This window comes from Bufo gargarizans, chromosome 6 (genome assembly GCF_014858855.1).
Source record: "Bufo gargarizans isolate SCDJY-AF-19 chromosome 6, ASM1485885v1, whole genome shotgun sequence".
Classification (NCBI taxonomy): Eukaryota; Metazoa; Chordata; class Amphibia; order Anura; family Bufonidae; genus Bufo; species Bufo gargarizans.
In genome coordinates this window covers 26,702,090-26,723,741 of record NC_058085.1, presented here as the reverse complement: position 1 = coordinate 26,723,741, position 21,652 = coordinate 26,702,090, and the positions used below count along the sequence as shown (strand labels likewise).

The 21,652-nt window shown below is 46.9% G+C and overlaps 1 long non-coding RNA gene across 1 annotated transcript; it reads right to left on the bottom strand.

Moving 5' to 3' along the window:
- Positions 1-123: 123 nt before the first annotated feature.
- LOC122940520 lies at positions 124-17,585 on the bottom strand. Its single transcript, XR_006390346.1, has 3 exons — positions 17,529-17,585; positions 291-434; positions 124-169 (listed from the first exon to the last, which is right to left on the bottom strand). It is a non-coding gene; the product is annotated as an uncharacterized LOC122940520 (long non-coding RNA).
- Between the last annotated feature and the right edge of the window lie 4,067 nt (positions 17,586-21,652).

The following is a 21,652-nucleotide window of genomic DNA, read 5'->3' as shown; positions in this document are numbered from 1 at the left end:
GCAGCTCAATCATCTTGTTGGTGAGTTCTAGGATCTTCTCTCTATTGATTTCCTTATGTATCAGGGGGTGAGGTGGAGGCCCCGTGATTGGGCTCAGGGTTCTTCCCCATCCTTCAGACACAGGGGCCTGACAGTGCTCACTAGAGGTCTTCTTCACTACTGTGTAGTCCTAGTTATGGAGAGAGACAGTAATAACTATCCCTCCATACATCTCCAGAGTCCCTCACCTCTCCAGTCATGTACATCTGTTAGTAACATAGATAAGATGTGACAGCATCAGAATCTCTCACCTCTCCAGTAAGCCGGAATAGGATCTCTAGGGTGAGATTTATTATACCCTCCGCCATCTTGTCCCTGTCCATCCTTGACGGGTCAATCAGAAGAAGGATCTTATATAGAAGATCTCCACTGAGACGATCCTATATTGTAAGAACCTGAATGTAAAGAAGATGAGAAGATGTAAAATCCAAAATAATCCCATGTAAAATACAATTACTGGAGATAATAAGAGAAGACATCGGAGGAGATAATAAAGTGTAGATTTTGTGTTCTCTCTTTTTATAGTGATCGAAACAAAATGTGTGAGGTCAAGGCAGTTTCATGGTATTTCACACCTTCACATGACCCTACAGCCAATAGAAGACATCATCAGTGATGCCAGTATGAACAGCACGTGACCACCATAGACCAGCCTAGGCCTCAATGGTCAGGTGATATACATACTGCCATAGGAGCTCCAACCAATATTGTCGTTGCAGTGATGTAAACAGACTGACGGAGACCACAGGAGCCTCAGTGCTGGAGCTAGAGTTGTTGCGATACAATTTTTTTTATTCGGTTTCGATACCATTCGATACCACGCCCAAAAATAAACCAAAAAAGGCACGTGCATTCCGCATTTTTTAAAATGGCGTATCGCACAATTTTTATTAATTTTTTCTGTTCCGGCGTTCACCGCATAGATTTTTTTAATATTTTAATAGTTTGGACTTTTCTGATGTGCCGATATGTAATATGTTTATTTATTGTTTATACATTTTATATGTGAAATTGGGAAAGGGGGTGATTCATACTTAACGATTAGGTGTTTTGTTTTTTTTTACACTTTTTATTTATAACCCCCTTAGGGGCCAGAACCTGGGATTTTTTTTTCATCCCTTGTCCTATTCACCCTGATAGATCTCTAAAGTGATAAAGAATAAAGTGACTAGCAATTGGCTGTCATCAAGGAGACCCAGGGGCAATTTCAAGTGTGTTCATTTAACCTTCAGTTCTGCAGCTGTAAAGATGTTATTGTATTCAGCTGGGCTCGATCGTGTGGGCGGCTGCAGAGAAGTCTAAGCGTCCTGGTTTCTGTGACAACCAGACGCAGTGACGAATATAAGATGCGCCTGTGAGCGCTACTCAGTCACTGGCCTGACGATGTGCAAGTTAGTGCGAAACTGCCGTCACCGCTGACTTCAGCTGTGCCTTACCGCACCATACGCTCCAGCCCGAAGTGTTCACCCTTTAACTTTTATACGAATAAAGGAACCATCTATCAACGCTGGTGAGTGCCGCCTGTTCTATCATCCTCTATATCCTCAAATACGAAGGGATCCGTTCTGAACGGATGCAGACGTTTGCATTATCTGAACGGATCCATCTGTGCAGATCCATGACGGCTCCGCACCAAACAAGAGTGTGAAAGTATCTTAAGATCGTTGAGGAGGATGAATTATGACAAACTAATAGAGCCAGTAATTTAGCTGACTGATTACCCAGCTCGAACGCTGTCTGCCTATCAGCTTTGTCTTTAAGTGTCGCTATATATTGTCTGCCCGCTTGAAGCCAAGCAGTTCTGTTGGCGTCTGTCGGGTGATAAATATATATCTGTTCTAGTGTGGTGCATAAGGCCTCCAGCTCCACCTCTGAACGTTTGGTATCCTTTTTTATAAAAGAAATATTGGAGTGCAAGGACCCTCGAAGAAATGCCTAAGTTAGGCTTCAGTGTAGTTCCAGAAACTCGCGTAATTAGTAAGGGATTCCATCCGCTGATCTCAAAAGGTTCAGCCAGAATGGATGTATATTCATCCTATACCTTACTGAGGGTGTGCCCTGCATCAGAGTGCTCAGTATCGGCAAATGATCTGATATCCCCCTATGTTATCGCACAAAAGGTTTAACATCACTATTGCATTACCTAACATATAGTCTATACGGGTTAGGGAGTTGTGTGGTAGGAGTACACCCTGTCTGTGGGATATTTAGCTCTCCAGAGGTCCAACCATCTAAATTCCATCAGAAACCTGCTGAGTCAGGAGGGATTCCTTGTGGTTATCGTATCTGCATTGTCCAAAAAGCGAACAAGAGAGGGGTCCAGCGTCATGTTGAGATCTCCCATGCAAATGACCAAAGCTTGTTTATACGTGGCTGCAAAAGTAGCCGCCATATGTAAAACCTGCATGGAACCTGGGGTGGGTTGTAAATTCCTAATAATGCATATTGTACATTGTCAATTAGAGAGTATACAAAGACATATCTGCCGTCTGAATCAATGACCAGGTCTTTCACCCGCCAACATAGTTGTTTGTGCACTCCTCGCGAAGAAGAAGTATGGTACAAAAGTAAGGCGAAATATGAGGGATGAGTTATGGAAAATTACAACAAACTTTGTTCATAGGGCCAGCCATTCGGAGACTTCTCCAGGGGAGGTAAAGAAGACCGCTCTGTCGCAGTCTACCACTCTGAGCTTGGCAGGATAGCCCATGGCGTACAGGATGTTAGCTTCTCTCAAATGTCTCTTGACATCCATGAAAGTAGTGCGTTGTTTCTATAATTCCATAGAGAAATCTGGAAAGATGGAGACTCTGGCATTTTCATATTTAATTTCTTGTCGCCTTCTAGCTAGAGCCAGTATCCTGTCTCTGTCCTTGCAGTGGACAAATCTTGCAAGCATGGGGCGAGGTGGTGCCCCTGGTGGAAGGGGTTTGGCTGGCACTCTATGTGCTCGTTCTACCACATATGCTGAAGAAAAATGTACATCCGGAAAAAGGTCCTTCATCCAATTTTCTACAAACTCTTCTGGCGCCCTGCCTTCGGCTCTTTCACGCAATCCGATGATTCTGATGTTGTTTCTGTGGAGCCTAGTTTTTAAGTTGTCCGATTTCTGCCTCCATTGCTCTGCTTTGGTATTAAGATTAGAAATGGCTCTTGGAACAGAGGCGGTGGAATCCTCTATGCGGGATATGCGTTCTTCAGTGTGCTGAACCCTTTCTCACAGACTATGCAGGTCTTGACGTAATAGTCCCAGATGAATCTTAACTTCGTCCAATTTTCCTGTGAGGGAATTCTTGCACGCAGTAATGGCTTCCAGAACCTGAGGGGTTACTTGTTTAGGAGTGAGTTTTTCATAATCACCCTCCTGGGAAGTTGCTCGAGTCGGTACGTCCGACGCTGTACTTGCTCTAGTGTGCATATTCCGCTGCGGTAATGGCGACCGCGCTCCATCTTCCGGTTGTCTAGCAAATTCATGCAATTTATCAGCAGCGCTCTGAGCTTTTTGTGGCCCCATTGTTGTATCAAAAAGGGTAAACAGTTCTGCAATAATCGGAGTAGCTTTCAAGGCACTGAAGATGTAGCGTACTATATATTTATTAGTAAGGTTGATAGCAGAGTTAGGGATTATAATGTCCCAGGATGTCTGACACTTTCTCAATAAGCTGGGTATATTATCAGGCAATCTGATCCTGCCTTCTTGGATTTCTATGCAGGGAACTATATCTAGGCTGAGGCGTAGTCAGGAGGAGTCCTGTGTGTACTGCTGCAGGGATTTGAGGGTGTGCAGGCTCCTGCTCTCTCTCTCTAGTGTGGCAGAGATGCCGCCAAGATGGCTGCCTGGCAGGAAATTTCAACTAGCGGTCTCTGAGGATGGCCTCGCTTCCCTGCTACAGGTATCTTGCCTGCCGATTCCTGCTCCTATCCCTGTGTGCCTCGCCAGGTCTAGTGCAGTAGAGCATGCCATGGGCCTTTTACTCTGACCTTGCACGGGGCTCCTGTCCAGGTCCTCGGAGCGGCTCCCGGCACAGCTCGCCGTGCCTCTCCATTCAGGCCTCACCATACCGGAGACTGTGCACTGGAGGGCTCAATCAGGAGGGTGCTTGGGTACAGATGGCTACGGATTAGCCAGGATTTATCCTAGTCTGTGCTGCCAGCCGCGGAGCTCTCTCTAAATACGTCTGGCCATCTTGGCTGCTGGCCACGCCCCCCGGGGTGATGTTGTTTACATGGTTCTGTATATTGGAGGGGCTGAGGAATTATAATTTCTGAGGACACTAAAGGGGGGAATATAACTACTGGCAGTAGGGGGCAGTATAAATACTGTGGGCACTTCAGGAAGATCATTATAATAGTAGGGGCAGTATAAATATTGGGGGCACTTCAGGGAGAGCATTATAACAGTAGGAGGCAGTATAAATACAAGAGGGCTATTCTACTAATGGAGGCACTCTTGGGGAGCATTATTCCTATAGGGGGCACTCTAGAAGGAAATTACTATTGGTGGGACTGAGGAGCACTAATACTATGGGGGCATTGATATTTCTTCAGGATAGTTTCCTGTTCGCCATCTTGTGAGTCTATGTTACTGGGGATGGATCTTGTCTGACAACAAGCAGCGGACGGCAACTTATGTGGAAGTGACAACCCAGTGTGCGAGATGTTTTTCCAGGTGGATAAATGAAGTGATCTACAAATTTGCTATTTACACCACAATTATATGAAATTGTGTGAAAGTGCAGGCACCACTGCCTGCCCTTTCTATACGGCAAGCACGGCGGTGCACTAGGCATTGTATAAGGAACCGCTCTGCACCTTTGTGGGTTATGGCGGTCACTAATTCTCACGGATCTCAGTGTCCTTCAGCTACAAGCATACAATGTGCACCTCGCGCAGCAAACAGCGTCAAATACAGTTCTAGTCTGAACAAGTCTGTAAGGATCGCTCAGAAATAACTGCAGCTGCAACAGAAACTGCACAACCAGAAAATCCCTCCACTTTATCAGGGCTCCAAAACAAAAACGTGTTATGTCCGTATAAACCCACGTATCTAAAGAAATGTATCTATAACATGATGGGCAGTGCACCTACCGTCACATGGTGCACCCCGCTGCCGCCTGCTCCCACTCAGTATAATGGGGTCCGGCAGAGATCCGGGGTCTACACAACAAATACCGCTGCACGCAGAATATTCTGTCCGGCCGATCCCTGGCATTCTCTGGTGTGAACGTGGCCTTACCCGATGCCCTGCCCTGCACTCTGCAGTACCTCCGCCGCACTGCGCAGCCGATGGAATAAAGACTCCGCAGACAGAGGTGGAATATTAATGCATCACGAATATTAATCGCGAATATCGGCACTTTGAGAATTTGCTAATATTTTGAATATAGTGATATATATATTCGTAATCGCGAATATTCAATTTTTTTTTCATCAGTAACCTCCCTTCTTGCTTGTGGGCCAATGAGAAGGCTGCAGTGTCTTTGTCTGAGCTTAGCAACATCCCTAGCAACCAATAGGAAAGTTGCCGACCCCTTACTATATAAGAACCTCCCCAGCAGCCATTGTATGTAGTATTTTGCAGATCTGAGAGAAACCACAGTGTTATTGCTGTGCTCTCTGCTTTCCTGTGTCTTTACATTAGATAGTTATATATATATATATATATATATATATATTACAGAAAGTTAGTGGGAGATAGTGTAGCTGTCCATACATACATGCTACATTCATAGTGCTGTGATGTCACAAGTTCACAACAATACTTAGTGCACCAATCGCTAATAAGTAGTCAGACCTGTTAAAATGTGAAGTTGCACGTATTGCGCCAAAATATTTGCATCTCTAGTGCCGATTTCGCAATTGCGAATATATTGGAGAAATCTATCTGCATATAAAGCTATTGTAATGTTCTGCCGGGCCAACCATTTTCTCCAGTCTCAGGAAACATCTAGCAGCTTGAAAAATGTGGCAAAAGTGACCCACGCTTGTACCGTGAGCGCATTATGCGCATATTACATTGCCGATTTTCACAATCAAGACCATATTCGCAAATTCTCGAATATATGATGAATATTCTACCAAATATTCGCAAAATATCGTGAATTCGAATATTGCCCCCGACACTCATCACTATTCACCATCGCACACAATAAAGATGGAGGTTTAATGCAAATACCTACATGATGTAGAGTCTGCACGGCTGATCGGTGGTGGAGAAGACTTCTGGAGGTTCAGTATGAGAACTCAGACCTCACAACAGGGGCATCCACGGCACCCCCCCCCCACAACAGGGACACCCACGGTGCCCCCCACACACAACAGGGGCATCCACGGCCCCCCCCCCACAACAGGGAAATCCACAGTGTCCCCCACACACAACAGCGGCATCCACGGCGCCCCCCCCACAACAGGGAAGCATATACCAAGTCGTCGGCACTCTGACCCAGTGGACGCCAGCACGGGAAGGAAATGGATACACAGCGTATGGAAAGAATTCCCAGCGAGGGGTCGTTTTCTTCAATCAAATGGTCTTTATTTTATCTATACATCAGAACATATAGCAATGGACGCATTACGGCCCGTCCAGAATTAACTGATGAAGGCTGATGTATGGATAAAATAAAGAGCATTTGATTGAAGAAAACGACCACTCGCTGGGAATTCTTTCCACCCCCCACAACAGGGACATCCACGGCGCCTTCCCCCTGCAACGGGGACATCCACGGCGCCTTCCCCCTGCAACAGGGACATCCACGGCGCCTTCCCCCTGCAACGGGGACATCCACGGCGCCTTCCCCCTGCAACGGGGACATCCACGGCGCCTTCCCCCTGCAACGGGGACATCCACGGCGCCTTCCCCCTGCAACGGGGACATCCACGGCGCCTTCCCCCTGCAACGGGGACATCCACGGCGCCTTCCCCCTGCAACGGGGACATCCACGGCGCCTTCCCCCTGCAACGGGGACATCCACGGCGCCTTCCCCCTGCAACGGGGACATCCACGGCGCCTTCCCCCTGCAACAGGGACATCCACGGCGCCTTCCCCCTGCAACGGGGACATCCACGGCGCCTTCCCCCTGCAACAGGGACATCCACGGCGCCTTCCCCCTGCAACGGGGACATCCACGGCGCCTTCCCCCTGCAACGGGGACATCCACGGCGCCTTCCCCCTGCAACAGGGACATCCACGGCGCCTTCCCCCTGCAACAGGGACATCCACGGCGCCTTCCCCCTGCAACAGGGACATCCACGGCGCCTTCCCCCTGCAACAGGGACATCCACGGCGCCTTCCCTGCAACAGGGACATCCACGGCGCCTCCCCACAACAGGGACATCGATTCGCTTATCCCTAGTGACAACCACAGTGCACTCTCCACACTTCTGCCTCCTTCACAGACTAGAGAAGCCGATGTCCTGCTGCTTCTAGGAAGAAGGTATGTATGTGGTGTTTATTTTTTTACATTCTGTGAGGGGCACAATGCGGGCATATTACTGGGGGGCACAATGTGGGCATATTACCGGGGCACAATGTGGGCAAAATTTTGTGAAGGAGTCAGAGGTCACAATAACGCCTGTACAGCGTCAGGCAATTTTTCGTTTTGAAAAAAAACTAATGCTTTGGAATACACATTACGGCTTTTCATGTCGGTAGCTGATAAGGAGCTGTGGACAGCAGAGCACTGATCTTTGCTCTGCATCGGGGTAATGGGATCAATTACAATGCAAGGTGGCTGCATTCTTCTGACTGCAGAGGCAGCTACCGACATCAGAATGTAAAGAACTATGCTAAACTCTCCTGTATTCTCCCTGAGTTAGGTGCTCAGCCAGGGCCTGCTGGTCCAGAGGCTAAGCAGCTGAGTCAGAGGACTCACTAATCAAGGCACCAGCAGGCTCAAGCTCAGGTGCAAAGCAAGAGCCTGTGGATTAACTGATCACTGCACCAGCACGTTATGGCTGAGTGCAAGGGCCTGCTAATGCAGTCTCTGGCTCAGTTGCTCAGCCAGGTCCCGCTGGTGCAGTAATCAGTGAATTTGTCTTTGTATTTTTTTTGCCCCATCAGCATCATCCCAGCAAAGATATTTCTGAGCTGCTCGATCATCCAAGTGCAAGATCCAGACTCGGACTGCCCCCCTCAACCTAGATCTTCTGAAAGGCTCTCTGAGGCTACTTTCACACTAGCGTTCGTCGGTCCGCTCGTGAGCTCCGTTTGAAGGAGCTCACGAGCGGACCCGAACGCAGCCGTCCAGCCCTGATGCAGTCTGAATGGAGCGGATCCGCTCAGACTGCATCAGTCTGGCGGCGTTCAGCCTCCGCTCCGCTCGCCTCCGCACGGACAGGCGGACAGCTGAACGCTGCTTGCAGCGTTCGGGTGTCCGTCTGGCCGTGCGGAGGCGTGCGGATCCGTGCGGATCCGTCCAGACTTACAATGTAAGTCAATGGGGACGGATCCGTTTGAAGATGCCACAATATGGCTCAATCTTCAGGCGGATCCGTCCCCCGTTGACTTTACATTGAAAGTCTGGACGGATCCGTGCGAGGCTATTTTCACACTTAGCTGTTATATGCTAAAAATAATGCAGACGGATCCGTTCTGAACGGAGCCTCCGTCTGCATTATTATGATCGGATCCGTTCAGAACGGATCCGATCGAACGCTAGTGTGAAAGTAGCCTTAGAAAGAGACCATTCACCTGGATCTAGTCCCTGCCGACTGAAAAAAAAAGAAAAAAAATCTACCCTTCGATTGAGGGAGCCGTTTAAGTGTACCACTGCAAGGGATTTTAGATTATTTTCTGCCCACGAGACTGTCTGTCTTGAAAGACTCTTTAGATGACCATGCCTCGTACCCCCTTGATGACAGATGAAGGCCACTGCTGTGGAGTTGTCCGAGTGGACCAGTACATGACGGTTTCTTGACTGGGTCTGTGTTGCTTTTAGACCTTCCCATATTGCCCGAAGCTCCCTGTAATTGGATGACATCCCCCTCTGAGATTCGGACCAAGTCAATTGGAAGGAATTCCCGGCTGCAAGGGCGCCCGAGCCCCAGGAGCTAGCGTCCGTTGTCAATTAGAAAACTTCCTCCCGATTATAGCAAATCCCCGTCTGTAGATTTTTGTCTCTGAGCCACCACTGTAAAGACCTGTAAAGAGATTTTTACTTCCCTGGGTAGATATATCTTCTGGTCCAGAGTTAGCCTGAGACCTGTTCCATTTTCTGAGGATCAGATGTTGCAGGGGTCTCATGTGGTGTTGAGCCCAGGCAAACGCAGGGATACATGACGATAGATGAACCAGAATATTCATGCCTTCTTTTACAGAGCACGCCAGACCTTCCAGGAATTACCAGATTTTGACCTTCAGAGGAGGGTAGGAAATATTTCTGGAGGATGGAATCTAGAAGGATGCCCAGAAAAACTCTCCGATTGGCTGGAAGAAGGCTGGACTTCTCCCAATTGACTATCCAGCCAAGATCCTGAAGATGAGCAAGGACCACCTGGATATGCGATTGAAGCAGATCTGTACTTTGCGCTATGACTAACAGATCGTCCAGATATGGAACTATCAGTATTACCTTCCGGCTTAAGGAGGCCACTATTTCTGCCTCGACTTTGGAGAAGATGCGAGGGGCAGAAGCTATTCTGAAATAAAGGCAGTTGAACTGATAATGATGAACCCTTCCTTCCATCTGTACTGTGATACTTCCTGGATTGAGGATGCATCGGGATGTGAAAGTAAGCAACCTTGAGGTCTATCGTGGCCATCATAGCCCCCTTCTTGATGAGTTTTCACTGCAGACTTCACTGTTTCAATTTTGAATCTGCGGTAGGTGATATGTTTGTTCAGTGGCTTCATATTTATAATAGTCCTGAACTAGAAATAAAGGGGAACTGGGAACATTCTATTGCCCCTAGGAATTTGAGATTCTAGTTCTATCGCCTACATATTGCGGGACGCGCCTACATATTGCAGTTATATTTTTCTCCTTGCCTTGTTAATATTAGGAGTCCATTTATTGGTCACCCCCCCTTTTTAGGGCTTCATAGGGCTTCATAGGGATTTCTTATCAGGGCAAGGTTCTGGACGGGGCCACCCCTTGCGGGGAACAGACCCCGTGTTAGGTCACTAGGGCCAAATAGGTCAAGCAGGGCCGTATCAGGGAAAGTCTCTCTTTCTTTGAGGCCAACTTACCACCACGTCTGACCTAAGTCTCGGATGCTTCTATCACCAATGGGACATCCAAGTGACAAGCCCCCTTTACGTGACCACCTCCTTCACCAACTATATGTTGTGAACAAGTGAAGCCTCAACAAAAAAACTGTAAGACCATTCCGTTTTTTTTAGCGTCTCCTTAGTTCTGGTATCGCGCAATTGGGACTGGGGCATAGGGACTTCACTACTTGTCCTCTGTGTGTCTTTACTATTGAGCATTTAGGCCCAGGTAAGACTGCACATAGCCTGGTGTGCTGCCAATGATTGGTATCACACCAATTTAGGGCCCACACATATGTGTCTATTGTTTGTTTGTAAGGGGTCTTTTATTCTCTGAGTAGGGAGAATGTATATACAGTCAGGTCCATAAATATTGGGACATCAACACAATTGTAACATTTGTGGCTCTATACAACAGCACAATGGATTTGAATTGAAACGAACAAGATGTGCTTTAACTGCAGACTGTCAGCTTTAATTTGAGGGTATTTACATCCAAATCAGGTGAACGGTGTAGGAATTACAACAGTTTGCATATGTGCCTCCCACTTGTTAGGGGCAAAAGTAAAGGGACAATTGGCTTCTCAGCTGTCCCATGGCCAGGTGTGTGTTATTCCCTCATTGTCCCAATTACAATGAGCAGATAAAAGGTCCAGAGTTCATGTCAAGTGTGCTATCTGCATTTGGAATCTGTTGCTGCCAACTCTCAAGATGAGATCCAAAGAGCTGTCACTATCAGTGAAGCAAGCCATCATTAGGGCTGAAAAAACAAAACAAACCCATCAGAGAGATAGTAAAAACATTAGGCGTGGCCAAAACAACTGTTTGGAACATTCTTAAAAAGAAGGAACGCACCGGTGAGCTCAGCAACACCAAAAGACCCGGAAGACCACGGAAAACACCATGAGGTAGGTGTATGTGTGTCAAAGTCAACAATCAAGAGAAGACTTCACCAGAGTGAATACAGAGGGTTCACCACAAGATGTAACCATTGGTGAGCCTCAAAAACAGGAAGGCCAGATTAGAGTTTGCCGAACGACATCTAAAAAAGCCTTCACAGTCTGGAACAACATCCTATGGACAGATGAGACAAAGATCAACTTGTACCAGAGTGATGGGAAGAGAAGAGTATGGAGAAGGAAAGGAACTGCTCATGATCCTAAGCATACCACCTCATCAGTGAAGCATGGTGGTGGTACTGTCATGGTGTGGGCATGTATGGCTGCCAATGGAACTGGTTCTCTTGTATTTATTGATGATGTGACTGCAGACAAAAGCAGCAGGGATGAATTCTGAAGTGTTTCGGGTAATATTATCTGCTCATATTCAGCCAAATGCTTCAGAACTCATTGGACGGCGCTTCACAGTGCAGATGGACAATGACCCAAAGCATACTGCAAAAGTAAGCAAAGAGTTTTTTAAGGGAAAGAAGTGGAATGTTATACAATGGCCAAGTCAATCACCTGACCTGAATCCGATTGAGCTGCATTTCACTTGCTGAAGACAAAACTGAAGGGAAAATGCCCCAAGAACAAGCAGGAACTGAAGACAGTTGCAGTAGAGGCCTGGCAGAGCATCACCAGGGATGAAACCCAGCGTCTGCTGATGTCTATGCGTTCCAGACTTCAGGCTGTAATTGACTGCAAAGGATTTGCAACCAAGTATTAAAAAGTGAAAGTTTGATTTATGATTATTATTCTGTCCTATTACTTTTGGTTCCTTAAAGGGCTTCTGTCACCCCACTAAACCGTTTTTTTTTTTTTTTTGGTTCAGTAGAATTTTATAAAAAGCTATTTTTAAAATATGTAAATTACCTTGCTACCAGCAAGTAGGGCGGCTACTTGCTGGTAGCAGCCGCATCCTCCGATCCTAATGACGCCCCCTCCGCATTGTGATTGACAGGGCCAGGGAACGGAATCGTTCTCTGCTGGCCCTGCCTGTTTGCAATCAAAATCCGGCGCCTGCGCCGCGGCCGTACCTATCTTCAATGTGCGCAGGCGCACTGAGAGGCGGCCACTCGCTCGGCCGCTCCGTCCTCAATGCTCCTGCGCCGGGTGTAGATGTGACGTCATCGGCGCAGGCGCATTGAGCGCCGAGCGAGCGGCCGCCTCTCAGTGCGCCTGCGCACATTGAAGATAGGTACGGCCGCGGCGCAGGCGCCGGATTTTGAATGCAAACAGGCAGGGCCAGCAGAGAACGATTCCATTCCCTGGCCCTGTCAATCACAATGCGGAGGGGGCGTCATTAGGATCGGAGGATGCGGCTGCTACCAGCAAGTAGCCGCCCTACTTGCTGGTAGCAAGTTAATTTACATATTTTAAAAATAGCTTTTTATAAAATTCTACTGAACCAAAATTATTATTTAACTTATGTATAGGGAGCTCGCAGTAGTAGGGATTATTAGTAAACAAAACAAAAAAAAAACGGTTTAGTGGGCTGACAGAAGCCCTTTAACAAGTGGGAGGCACATATGCAAACTGTTGTAATTCCTGCACCGTTCACCTGATGTGGATGTAAATACCCTCAAATTAAAGATGACAGTCTGCAGGTAAAGCACAGCTTGTTCGTTTCATTTCAAATCCACTGTGGTGGTGTATAGAGTCAAAAATGCTAGAATTGTGTCGATGTCCCAATATTTATGGACCTGACTGTACAGTCGTGGCCAAAAGTTTTGAGAGTTTTTACATATTGGAAAAGTTGCTGCTTAAGTTTTTCTAATAGCAATTTGCATATACTCCAGAATGTTATGAAGAGTGATCAGATGAATTGCATAGTCCTTCTTTGCCATGAAAATTAACTTAATCCCCAAAAAACCTTTCCACTGCATTTCATTGCTGTCATTAAAGGACCTGCTGAGATCATTTCAGTAATCGTCTTGTTAACTCAGGTGAGAATGTTGACGAGCACAAGGCTGGAGATCATTATGTCAGGCTGATTGGGTTAAAATGGCAGACTTGACCTGTTAAAAAGAGGGTGATGCTTGAAATCATTGTTCTTCCATTGTTAACCATGGTGACCTGCAAAGAAACGCGTGCAGCCATCATTGCGTTACATAAAAATGGCTTCACAGGCAAGGATATTGTGGCTACTAAGATTGCACATCAATCAACAATTTATAGGATCATCAACAACTTCAAGGAAAGAGGTTCAATTCATTGTTAAGAAGGCTTCAGGGCGTCCAAGAAAGTCCAGCAAGCGCCAGGATAGTCTCCTAAAGAGGATTCAGCTGCGGGATCGGAGTGCCACCAGTGCAGAGCTTGCTCAGGAATGGCAGCAGGCAGGTGTGAGCGCATCTGCACGCACAGTGAGGCGAAGACTTTTGGAAGATGGCCTGGTGTCAAGAAGGGCAGCAAAGAAGCCACTTCTCTCCAAAAAAACATCAGGGACAGATTGATCTTCTGCAGAAAATATGGTGGATGGATTGCTGAGGACTGGGGCAAAGTCATATTCTCCGATGAAGCCTCTTTATGATTGTTTGGGGCATCAGGAAAAAGGCTTGTCCGGAGAATAAAAGGTGAGCGCTACCATCAGTCCTGTGTCATGCCAACAGTAAAGCATCCTGAGACCATTCATGTGTGGGGATTGCTTCTCATCCAAGGGAGTGGGCTCACTCACAATTTTGCCCAAAAACACAGCCATGAATAAAGAATGGTACCAAAACACCCTCCAACAGCAACTTCTTCTAACAATCCAACAACAGTTTGGTGAAGAACAATGCATTTTCCAGCACGATGGAGCACCGTGCCATAAGGCAAAAGTGATAACTAAGTGGCTCGGGGACCAAAACGTTGACATTTTGGGTCCATGGCCTGGAAACTCCCCAGATCTTAATCCCATTGAGAACTTGTGGTCAATCCTCAAGAGGCGGGTGGACAAACAAAAACCCACTAATTCTGACAAACTCCAAGAAGTGATTATGGAAGAATGGGTTGCTATCAGTCAGGAATTGGCCCAGTAGTTGATTGAGAGCATGCCCAGTCGAATTGCAGAGGTCCTGAAAAAGAAGGGCCAACACTGCAAATACTGACTCTTTGCATAAATGTCATGTAATTGTCGATAAAAGCCTTTGAAACGTATGAAGTGCGTGTAATTATATTTCACTACATCACAGAAACAACTGAAACAAAGATCTAAAAGCAGTTTAGCAGCAGACTTTGTGAAAACTAATATTTGTATCATTCTCAAAACTTTTGGCCACGACTGTATATTAAAAGCTAAGTTTTAATTTGTTACTGCTCCGCCTCCTTTAGTATTAGTTCTATCGCATAACCTTCTCCTATAATGTTGATAATAGGGTCTGCGATGACACGCTCCCAGGTATCTATGAAGGAGCCGAGTCTTCCCCCAACCCTGATGGCGTCATTGCTTGGAGGAGGAAGGGAATCCCCTTTAGGGTCCATTCATACGTCCGCAAAATGGGTCGGCATCCGTTCCGCAATTTTGCGGAACATGTGCAGACCCATTCATTTTCGATGGGGCCGGAATGTGCTATTCGCATCCACATTTGCGGATCCGCACTTCCGCATCCGTACTTCCGCTTCCGCCCAAAAATAGAACACGCCTTAATCTTGTCCGCAATTGCGGACAAGATTAGGCATATTCTATTATAGTGCAGGCGATGTGCCGTCCACAAATTGCGGATTCACAAAACACTTACGAACGTGTGAATGGACCCTTAGGCTGGTTTCACACGGGCGTTGCGGATTAGGTCTGGATGCGTTCAGGGTGCGTTCAGTGAAACTCGCACTATTTTGCAAACAAGTTCAGTCAGTTTTGTCTGCGGTTGCATTTAGTTGTTCAGTTTTTTCCGAGCGGGTGCAATGCGTTTTGATGCATTTTTTACGCGCGTCATAAAAAACTGAATGTTTACAAACAACATCTCTTAGCAACCATCAGTGAAAAACGCATCACACCCGGACCTTGCTTGCAGATGCAATGCGTTTTCCACGCAGCCCCATTCACTTCTATGGGGCCAGGGCTGCGTGAAAAACGCAGAATATAGAACATGCTGCGATTTTCACGCACGCAGAACTGATGCGTGAAAAACAACGCTCATGTACACAGACCCATTGAAATTAATAGGTCAGGATTCAGTGCGGGTGCTATGCGTTCACGTCACGCATTGCACCTGCGCGGAAAACTCGCTCGTGTGAATGGACCCTTATTGGGATTGAAGAGGAAATTTCCCCCTTTCCCCCCCTTTTGTATAGCTCCACCTCCCCGATTTCCCTCTATCTGTTTTGGTATCCTGAGGTTGTGGTTTGTAACTAAAAAAAATGCCTCCTGTTTTTAGATCCGTCTTCGGAAACCCATTTTTGTACGGTCAGTGGCGTTTTCTAGTCAGGACCGAATACATACTGGCCATGGAACGGAAGAGAGATCAACTTGCTCTTGGACATCATATCCCCTGACCAGGCCTTCAGCCAAAGGAACCTTTTAATTGTGTTAGACAGGACCGCCGTACAGGCGGATAGTCTTATGGACTCTGCTAGGAAGCTAGTGTCCATCTTCAGTAGGGGAAGGCTGTCCAAGATCTGTTACCTCTGAGTTTTATTAACTAAGTGTAACTAACTGCTCCAGCCATGCCTTTAGGGTACGGGCCACACATGTCGCCGCTAACCCTCGCTTTAAAAAGGCTGCTGTAGCTTCCCACGTCTTCTTAAGAAGGCTCTGATTAACTCTTCATTGTCTGCAGGGTTAAACAGAAACCTCCTGTATTTAGTTATGTTCATCGGACTCCTGGATCATATCCAAGATCTCAGGGTCCGAATGATCAGGAATCGGAATGACTTCCCACGCTAATAAGATCTCTAGAAATTCCAGGTCTAAGGGAGGGGGGCCTGGGGACAGGAGAAGCTTCCTTTTTTTGTGAGGCCAGGGCTGATTAAACCTCCTCTCTAACCATAGACTTGATGTCCTCCAACAGGTAAGAGGACTCAGATTTCACAACTGAAGCAGTACATTCCTTGCACAGTGGTTTAGACCCAGAACACTAAAAAAAAGCTGCACTTCCTGGTCTTAACTTTAAAAGAGGAGGAAGACTCCCTTTTCTCCCTGAAAATATATAAGGGAGAGAAGGGTCAACCACTACAGGGAAACAAAAGTACATGAAGGGTGCCTGACTCAAGATACTGGACCCTGGGTAGTGGGGGGCTCAGATCCTGAGCCAGGTGTGGTAGGGGCACTCATGCTGAACACGTCCCGTCCACCAGAAACGCCAGTGGCACAACAGGGGTGAAGATCCGCTGGGCGCCATTTTCTAGCTAGCATTGCCCTCTTTATATCCACTGGGCATGTGCCCGTGTGGGAAGGCTGCTGGAGGGAAGCGCGTCTTAGTGTCGCTCCAGCCGCCACTACCACTCCACATGTAGTCCACCTGGACCGCTGCAAGAGGGAACGTCGCTGGGGCCCCATCATTCACCAGGGACCCGGGCTCAAATCCTACTGGAGGAGGGAGAGCCCAACACGCCGGAATCGACCTTCGGTCTGTAAAGTAAAACGTCCTTAGGAGTAATGCTGCCAGGAACCCCAAAGAGCTCCCAGCCCCTCTCTGGATCTTCCTTCCCTGGTAGGACAGGAGAATACACTGGCGATGAGGGGTGGGGGGGGGGGGGTTTAACCTCTGTGTGTTTTCCTGTCCTATCAGAGAAAGTCAATCTCAGTGTGTGCTGTCATGGAGACGAGTGGGGAATGTGGGCATAAATACAGTGTGGGGGCATTAAGGGGACTGGGTGGGATCGGTGTATAGGTATGTTTTGGCCGGAGTTAGAGGCGTGGCCTAGTGTGGAAAAAATTTGCCGCCACGCGCTTTGTATTCCGCACAATCTGTCCCTTTTTGTTAATTTACAAAGTTGGGAGGTATGGGAACCAGGGATGAGCGAATCGACTGCGGATGAAACTTCCAAAGTCAATTTGCATAAAACTTCATTCTAATACTGTACGGAGCAGGAGCTCTGAACAGTAATAGAATGTATTGGCTCTGATGAGCCTAAGTTATTGCTTTGCGAAGTCTCACGTGACTTCACGTAATAACATCATGAATTAATTTGTACTGTAAAAAAACATTGGAGCCAATACATTCTGATACTGCAAAGAGCTCCTGCTCCGTACGTACAGTATTAGAACAAACTTTTATGAGAATTGACTTCGTATGTTTCATCCGAAGTCGATTTGCTCATCCCTAATGGGAAGGTATAAAGGTCCTGAAGGCCGCTCCGTGCTGGATCTATAACGCAGGTCTGAACAGGCCTTACATGTGCGGCGCTGGGAGCGCTCCTCTTACCTGGATGGAGCGTGTCCTTCTCTGTGCTGCAGGAGGAAGTAAAGGACCTGTGATGATGTCATGACCATGTGATCATGTGTGAGCGGAGTCAGACTCCAGGATGTGCTGTAGGAGAAAGTAAAGGACCTGTGATGATGTCATAACCATGTGATCATGTGTGGGCGGAGTCAGCTCTAGGCTGAGCTGCAGGAGAAAGTAAAGGACCTGTGGTGATGTCATGACCATGTGATAATGTGTAGGAGGAGTCAGCTCTAGGCTGGGCTGCAGGAGGAAGTAAAGGACCTGTGGTGATGTCATGACCATGTGATCATGTGTGGGAGGAGTCAGGCTCCATGCTGTGCTGCAAGAGGAAGTAAAGGACCTGTGATGATGTCATTACCATGTGATCATGTGTGGGCGGAGTCATGGAGATCACATGACCAGGTTTAGCTGCTCAGTGTATGCAGGGCGCTGCTGTGCAGATTGTAATTCCAGTCTGTATGTAGCAGAGCTGTAGAGCTGTAATGTTTATATGGATGAGCTGTATGTGTGTAATATTTATGTAGTTCAGCAATATGTGTGTAATGTCTGTGTAGTTCAGCAATATGTGTGTAATGTTTATGTAGCTGAGCTGTATGTGTGTAATGGCTGTATAGCTGGGCTGTTTGCAAGTAAGCTGTGTAATATGCCTCTAATGAGTTGTATGGGTGTGTGTAGCAGAGCTGTGTATGTGTAATGTTCAGTTACTACAGCGGAGTCTTTGTCATGTCCATGTAGCAGAGCTGTGTATGTGTGATGTTCAGTTACTACAGCTGAGTCTCTGTCATGTCCATGTAGCAGAGCTGTGTATGTGTAATGTTCAGTTACTACAGCGGAGTCTCTGTCATGTCCATGTAGCAGAGCTGTGTATGTGTGATGTTCAGTTACTACAGCTGAGTCTCTGTCATGTCCATGTAGCAGAGCTGTGTATGTGTGATGTTCAGTTACTACAGCTGAGTCTCTGTCATGTCCATGTAGCAGAGCTGTGTATGTGTGATGTTCAGTTACTACAGCTGAGTCTCTGTCATGTCCATGTAGCAGAGCTGTGTATGTGTAATGTTCAGTTACTACAGCGGAGTCTCTGTCATGTCCATGTAGCAGAGCTGTGTATGTGTAATGTTCAGTTACTACAGCGGAGTCTCTGTCATGTCCATGTAGCAGAGCTGTGTATGTGTAATGTTCAGTTACTACAGCTGAGTCTTGTCATGTCCATGTAGCAGAGCTGTGTATGTGTAATGTTCTGTTACTACAGCGGAGTCTTTGTCATGTCCATGTAGCAGAGCTGTGTATGTGTAATGTTCAGTTACTACAGCTGAGTCTCTGTCATGTCCATGTAGCAGAGCTGTGTATGTGTAATGTTCAGTTACTACAGCGGAGTCTCTGTCATGTCCATGTAGCAGAGCTGTGTATGTGTAATGTTCAGTTACTACAGCGGAGTCTCTGTCATGTCCATGTAGCAGAGCTGTGTATGTGTAATGTTCAGTTACTACAGCGGAGTCTCTGTCATGTCCATGTAGCAGAGCTGTGTATGTGTAATGTTCAGTTACTACAGCGGAGTCTCTGTCATGTCCATGTAGCAGAGCTGTGTATGTGTAATGTTCAGTTACTACAGCTGAGTCTCTGTCATGTCCATGTAGCAGAGCTGTGTATGTGTAATGTTCAGTTACTACAGCGGAGTCTCTGTCATGTCCATGTAGCAGAGCTGTGTATGTGTAATGTTCAGTTACTACAGCTGAGTCTCTGTCATGTCCATGTAGCAGAGCTGTGTATGTGTAATGTTCAGTTACTACAGCAGAGTCTGTGTTATGTCCATGTAGCAGAGCTGTGTATGTGTAATGTTCAGTTACTACAGCTGAGTCTCTGTCATGTCCATGTAGCAGAGCTGTGTATGTGTAATGTTCAGTTACTACAGCTGAGTCTCTGTCATGTCCATGTAGCAGAGCTGTGTATGTGTAATGTTCAGTTACTACAGCGGAGTCTCTGTCATGTCCATGTAGCAGAGCTGTGTATGTGTAATGTTCAGTTACTACAGCTGAGTCTCTGTCATGTCCATGTAGCAGAGCTGTGTATGTGTAATGTTCAGTTACTACAGCTGAGTCTCTGTCATGTCCATGTAGCAGAGCTGTGTATGTGTAATGTTCAGTTACTACAGCGGAGTCTCTGTCATGTCCATGTAGCAGAGCTGTGTATGTGTAATGTTCAGTTACTACAGCTGAGTCTCTGTCATGTCCATGTAGCAGAGCTGTGTATGTGTAATGTTCAGTTACTACAGCAGAGTCTGTGTTATGTCCATGTAGCAGAGCTGTGTATGTGTAATGTTCAGTTACTACAGCTGAGTCTCTGTCATGTCCATGTAGCAGAGCTGTGTATGTGTAATGTTCAGTTACTACAGCTGAGTCTTTGTCATGTCCATGTAGCAGAGCTGTGTATGTGTAATGTTCAGTTACTACAGCTGAGTCTCTGTCATGTCCATGTAGCAGAGCTGTGTATGTGTAATGTTCAGTTACTACAGCGGAGTCTCTGTCATGTCCATGTAGCAGAGCTGTGTATGTGTAATGTTCAGTTACTACAGCTGAGTCTCTGTCATGTCCATGTAGCAGAGCCGGTGATGTAATCTGCTGGTATCGGGGCTCTGTGTGTGCTCAGGAGATGTTTAGGGGTAACTCTATCGCCCGGATATTACCCCAGGACCCGCAGCTGTCTCTCACCCAGAGCTCACACAGTGAAGCAGAGCGCACCCTGCAGGCCCGGCCGCCTCCATTCATCTGATATGTGTGTGAGAGGGGCCAGGGCTTGTGGCGTTCTAGAAGACAGCGGCTGCGCAGTGAGGGAAGATATAGTGGAGAGCGGTAGAGGAGTCACAGAGCATTCCAGACGTCCATGTTCCTACGAGGGCGCTCTAGTGTATGGACTGGGGGGGGCTGTATATTTCACTTAAAGGGGTTCTGCAGTTTTTTTTACTAATGATCTGTCCTCTCAGGACCTCCACCGATCAGCTGTTGGATAAGACAGCGGTTGGCGGCATTTACTCGGGGCCCTATATATTGGCATTATATACTGGCATACATTATAGGGGGCACTATGGGGGCATCTACTTGGTGCATTCTATAGGGGCATTTTCTACTGTTACACATCACAAAGAGAATTATTACTACCGGGGGCATTATGGTGAGCTTTATTACAACTGGGAGACTATGGGAAACATGAATACTATTATGTCTGGGGCATAATGGGGACATTATTACTGTTGGGGGCACTAGTACTGCTAAGTGCACTCTGGCAGATTATTTCTATTGGTGGGACATTTGGGAGCACTAGTACTGTGGGGGGCACCCTGGCACAGTATCAGCTTAGCAGCATTATTTTGGGGGACATTCTGTTTACACTATTAGTGTCAGGGACTCTATTTGCTGGGCGAAGCTGTTTTTTTCTGCACTGTTTGCCTATAAGTATTGGAGGGGACACTAGTCTGTGTGGTGCTCATATTTTCAGGGGGTTTATCTGTTTCTGTAGTATAGTATTGGGGCGCGCACCGTACTGGGGGTGGCAGGACGGGGTGTTGAGAAGGGGAGAGAATTATGAAATAGAAGGAAACAGATGTCTGTCAAACTCCCCAGAGACAAGAGATGGCTGAAAGAAATCATCATGGCTGTCTGGTCTGAATGGAGAAGATGAGGAATGAGAATGTCTACATCAGAGGAGACAGTCACCGGATGTACGAGGTGTGTGGTGCTGTATTAGGCTACTTTCACCTCTGCGTGATTCCAGCAGAGAACAGCCTCCCGCAACTCCCCGGATCCGGCACTGCTGGATGCAGATGGAATGCCCGATGTGTGCCTCATGACAGTGGGGAGGGTGTCAGCAGGTCAGGCTGTGTTCATATCACTTTTTACTTTTCCATTCTTCTGATCTGTCAAAAGAACAGCCAAAAAAAGCTGTTCCTGTATTTTGAGAATCCGTCTTCAAACCGTCAGTATTTGGTCAGCATTTGATCAGTATTTTTGCCAGGAAAAAACAGAAGTGGGTCCAAAACAGAGAAGACAAATGAAGGCAGTATTTTCCTGTCTCCTATGTTTTGGACCCACTCCTGCTTTTAGCTTCCAAAT